The sequence below is a fragment of the Daucus carota genome, chromosome 5, assembly GCF_001625215.2.
Source record: "Daucus carota subsp. sativus chromosome 5, DH1 v3.0, whole genome shotgun sequence".
NCBI lineage: Eukaryota > Viridiplantae > Streptophyta > Magnoliopsida > Apiales > Apiaceae > Daucus > Daucus carota.
Window position 1 is genome coordinate 9,422,985 of NC_030385.2, and position 6,108 is coordinate 9,429,092.

Here is a 6,108-nt window from a genome sequence, read left to right on the forward strand (position 1 = left end):
CGCAGGAGAAACAATTATTTTCCAATCGTAGATGGTTCTACCTTTCTTAAACTTATTTCTAATATCTACTCCACCTTTTATTTAATCAAGAAGTACTTATTTTCAATTCAGCCAAACAGTCCCATATTTTTAAAACTTGTAGCCTCAATTTAAGAAAGAATACTAGTTTAATCATTTTTATTAAATTTATGGGCTCAAAAATAGTTTTGAAAACAAAAAAGTAAGTAAATTTTTTTATAATCTTTAAGAATCCAAAATACAGAGAATGTGCAAGATAATAACTTTTAGACATTCACTATTTTCACAAATAATTACGGAAAGTATTACTAATTTAAAATAATAAAAGTATTCATTTGCAAATTTTCAAATACTTTTAAAACATCCAGAAATGTAAAATACACTCTCATTTAGTATATTGGTAATGTTTTATCCAATTTTGAAAGAGTATGTTACTTGTCATTCATGTAATTGCAATTCAATACCTGTTTCGATGTTATAATTTGTTATATGTGCTTGATAAAGTAACAATTATCAATCATCAATAATCAATATATATTATATATATATATATATATATATATATATATATATATATATATATATATATATATATATATATATAAAGGTGGATGCAGGCGTCTCTAGAATTGTTCGATTCACTCTTCTATTTTTTTTAAATTTCGGATAGAAACTATAATTATAATTCAAAAAATCAGGTTTAAGAATTCTAAAAGTAACACAATTATTTTCTTATTGAATTTTAAAGATGATACAATTTTTTTCTTATTTAGTATTTTTTATTGAATTCTAAAGAAGATACAATTTTTTTCTTATTTAGTAATCCTAAAAAAAATAGGATTATATTTATTCAAACTAACAATAATAGGTAAAATATAATTTATATTTAAGATTTGTAAGGTAATATATACCATTCTTGCTTTCTATAAGATATATAGAAGATGTAGTCGAAATTAATGATCCGTACGAATCCGAATTTATAAAAAAATCTGGATCGAATATCCAGCCCAAATTTTTGATTAAAATATCCGGATTTTCAAAATTTTCAAACCGAATACCAGACCAGAAAATCAGATAATCCGATTTTCGGATTTTCATGCTTACCCTAATTAAAACTTTTGGGTTTCAAAAATATTTAAGTTTAGAATTTTTTTTTAAGAAAAATATTGTAATATTTGTACAATAATTTGTAATAATATAATATTTCAAATGCAATTTTGAAAAATCAGTTAAATATTATATTAATATTATATCCTAAATTCCTATGTTAACATTAACAATCAAAATAATTTGATTTCTGAGTAAATTTTCAGCTGTGAGGATTTGATCATCAGTTTATGTATATATGTGTTGCCTCTTTTGTCTGATGGGAATGTTAAAAATTCAAATTAGAGGTGATCACGGTGCGGGCGGTTTAGGGTTTTCTCTAAAACCCCGTATGCGGTTTGGATGAAAATTCAAACCGCACCCGCACCGCGCTAGCATAAAAACGGCGTAAACCACACCATAAAAATGCGGTGCGGTGCGGTTTGTATATTTAAAGTAAATATTTTTAGTTGCAATCAAGAATAAAATTTAAATATATAGTAATAATATAAACTCTTATAAATTGTATATATATGATTTGATCATTTTAGAACTACAACAATTGCCAAGATAATACAAACAAAAGTATAAATATAATAATAATAATAATAATAATAATAATAATAATAATAATAATAATAATAATAATAATAATAATAATAACAACGAGTATTAAGAGACATATTGTAATAATATAATCATCTCATAAAAATTTGGTATAATAGTCATGCTAGATTTATAAACTTCTAATTAACTATTATTTGAAGAGATTTAATAAATATATACATAACATAATTATAAATAATATACATACATAGAGTAAAGTTCTATGGAGACCACTTTATTTGGAGACCGTGGAGACCACTTATGTTGTGCAAGTAAAATATTGCATGAAAACATTATAAACTTATAATTTTGCTAATCAAAATACTGTACAATACATTATTTTGTGAAGAAATATCAGCAATTCATTAAAATTATTGATGAACATCTATGTTTAATAAGTAGAATGTGTATGTTCTGCAAATTGAACAAATGTTCTGCAAACTAAACATATTCCGCAAGATAAAATATTATATAATATTCTACATGCAAAACATACATGATATTCAAGATTTTAAATGATATAATGATCTTTGTACAACATGATTTGCAAAATTATGAGTTTTTCAATATTTTTATGCATATTTTACTTACAGAACATAAACGGTCTCCACGATCTCCAAAAAAAGTGGTCTCCATAGAACTTTTATAATATAACTAGTTGAGAATCCGCGCGTTGCGGCGGCCTATAAAAATTATATTAATGATCCAATATTAATATTTATAGAATAAAATAATTTTATGACTGTCTATAAAAAGTATATTAATGTTTCAAGTTAATATTTGTACGATTAAATAAATTTATATTATAAAATTCTCGATGTAATACAAATACTAATATATAAAATTGCAAAATTGGACTATAATTCATGGTGAAAAAATGACAATAAATTTATACACGTAAATAACAATTTAAAGCGTGACGAATCTTAAAATTTTTTTTTTTTTGGAAAAGTAATCATGTTCTTACATTGTCACCTTCCTCTAATTTTTTTAGATTGATTGTGCACAAAAACATTTAACTTAAATATAACCACCCTCTTAAAAGTTGCTTGAACGGAGCAAACATATAATGCATGAATAATTTTTTCATGTATACAAAGTAAATAATATAAAAATTAACAACAACAAACATGTCCGATGAACAAAACAAATATTATAAAAGAATAACCAACAAACATACATCATTAATAGTTAATTAATTGACATCAACCATCGATATCCTATCAAGACTATATTCTTTCCCCGTGTTTGGATTTGTCGACTCCAATATAACGGTCTATAACTACATTTGCTTGCAACAACCTTCACTGTAACAGCCTTCACTTATCGTTGCAGAATAACGACACCTCCGAGTTAAAAATCGAGCAAGAGAAAGGTATTTCCAATTTTTGATATTTTTCATCCAATAATTTCATAAAATTAAAAAATAAAACGGAGCGATGTGAGAGGCACCACCTACACGCCCCTCGCTTCTCCTTTAAAAATCGAGTAAGATAACTATCGGGTAGATTTGTGGTATTGAGAGAGGAGGTTATGTTTTGATGATCCAAAATATTACGATCTATACGGGTATTTATAGGTGGAGAGAGACTTGTTTGCTACTCTTTCCCATAATTAAATAATCTGAACAAAATCAGATTAAAATTTTCAAGCTACTATATTCCATAAATAATCTGTCTTTCCCATAATTGAATAATCTGAAACAAAATCAGATTAAAACTTTCAAGATACTATATTCCATAAATAATCTGAAACAAAATTGAAACAAAATCAGATTCTGAAACTTGCTTCTAATATACCCGAAACTAAAAAAGGTAGTTCTAATTTTTAATATTTTTCATCCAAAAATTCCAGAAAATTAAAAAAATAAAACGGAGCGATGTGAGAGGCGCCAAGATACTATATTCCATAAATAATCTGTCTTTCCCATAATTGAATAATCTGAAACAAAATCATATTAAAACTTTCAAGATACTATATTCCATAAATAATCTGAAACAAAATTGAAACAAAATCAGATTCTGAAACTTGCTTCTAATATACCCGAAACTAAAAAAGGTAGTTCTAATTTTTAATATTTTTCATCCAAAAATTTCAGAAAATTAGAAAAATAAAACGGAGCGATGTGAGAGGCGCCACCTACACGCCCCTCGTTTCTCCTTTATATAAGTATACTAGTGAATAAAGCCGCGCTTCGCGGCGGCGTTATAAATTTTGTATAAATTTTGATACGAATTAATGTTATAATAGCATAAAAATTATTTTGAGTCATCTTCCGGTTAAAGATATCACTAACAATAAAAATTTATAATTAGTATAAAATTCTTTTTAAGTGGTCATCCTGTCAAATACAATACTAATAATAAAATTAGTTCGAACCGCCCTCCCGTCAAAGACAATATTAATCCATAATTTTTATTTTTATGATAAAATTAAATATTACAGTATAATTTAGATCAAAATTAGTTTAAGCCGCTCTCTTGTCAAACACAATACTAATAAAAATTATTCTAATTATGATAAAATTAAAGATTATAACTGGATAAAAATTAATTTGAACCGTGGTACCGTTTTAACAAAAAAATATATATTATAACATGGATAAAAAATTATTTTAGCCACTTTCCCGTCAAATATATTACTAATAGAAAATTTATTATTATTTAGATAAAAATTAGTTTGGGCCGCCTACCATACCCGTCAAACATAATACTAATCAAGAATCATTTACATTATCATAAGATCAATATATGATTCGTATTTTATATATCCTAATTTATGTGTTAATTATTTTTATTTTATGATTCCTATTTATTAGTTAAAAATTATTATTCTTTTATGGTTCTAATTTTTTTTGCTATTAGTTTTTTTAATGATTATTATCTTTACAATCATATATTTTCTATTCGACATTTAAGAAGATTATAAGACTAAATTGAAAATAAAAATTGTACATATTATCTTACAAATTTTAAATATAAATTTTTAGACATATAATTTGAGAAAAACTAATAAAATAAGATTATAATTTTTATAATTTTTAAAAAAGAATTATATTTTTTAATTATATTTGTTCTATAATTGTTATTATGAATAAATAGAATTTTACTCTTTTATGATTCCTAAATAAGTAAAAGAATTGTACTATCTTTGCAATCCTTTTATCTATACAATACTTGAACCTGATTTTTAGATTATAATTTTATTATATTCTTAATTTTATTTTCTACTCTAAATTTAAGGAAATTATTTTATATATATACAATTTGAAAAGAATTAATAAAATAAGACTATAATTTTATAACTTTCGAAAATAAGAATTATATATTTTCAATGATTTTTATAATTTTTGAAAATAAGAATTGTACTTTTTAATAATTCATATATTAATATATAATTAACAATAAGAATTATATCACCCTTATGATTTCTAAATAAGAAAAAGAATTGTATTACTTTTAGAACCCAATAAAAATAGAATTGTATTAACTTTAGGATTCTTAAACATGATTTTTTTGAATTATAATTATATTTTTTATCTGAAATTTAAGAAAATTATAAGACTGAATCGAACAATTTTATAGACGCCCTGCAACCTCCTTTTGAAAAAATATAATAAAATAAAATTATAACTTTTATAACTTTTGAAAATAAAAATCGTACTTTCAAATAACTCATATATTAATATATAATTAACAATAAGAATTGTATTACCCTTATGATTCCTAAAGAAGAAGAAGAATTATATTACTTTTAGAACCCAATAAAAAAAGAATTGTATTACCTTTAGAATTCTTAAACATGAATTTTTGAATTATAACTATATTTTCTATCCGAAATTTAAGAAAAATCAGAAGACTGAATCGAACAATTCTAATCGTACAAATCTTAAATATAAATTGCATTTCATCTATTATTATTAGTTTAAATAAATTTAAAAATTATTCTAATTATGATAAAATTAAAGATTATGATTTGATAAAAATTATTTTGAACCATGGTCCCGTTTTAATAAGAAAATATATTATAACATAGATAAAAAATTATTTAACCACTTTCCCGTGAAACATAATACTAATAGAAAAATTATCATTATTTAGATAAAAATTAGTTTAGGCCATCTCCCGTGGCCGTCAAACACAATGCTAATAAAGAATCATTTACATTATCACAAAATCAATTATTTTATTTATCCTATTTTATTTTATTAATTATTTTTATTTTATGATTCTTATTTTTTAGTTAAAAATTATTATTCTTTTATGGTTCTAATTTTTTTTGCTATTATTTTTTTAATGATTATTATCTTTATAATCCTTTATTTTCTACTCAAAATTTAAGAAAATTATAAGAGTAAATCGAAAATAAAAATTGTATGTATTACCTTACAAATCTTAA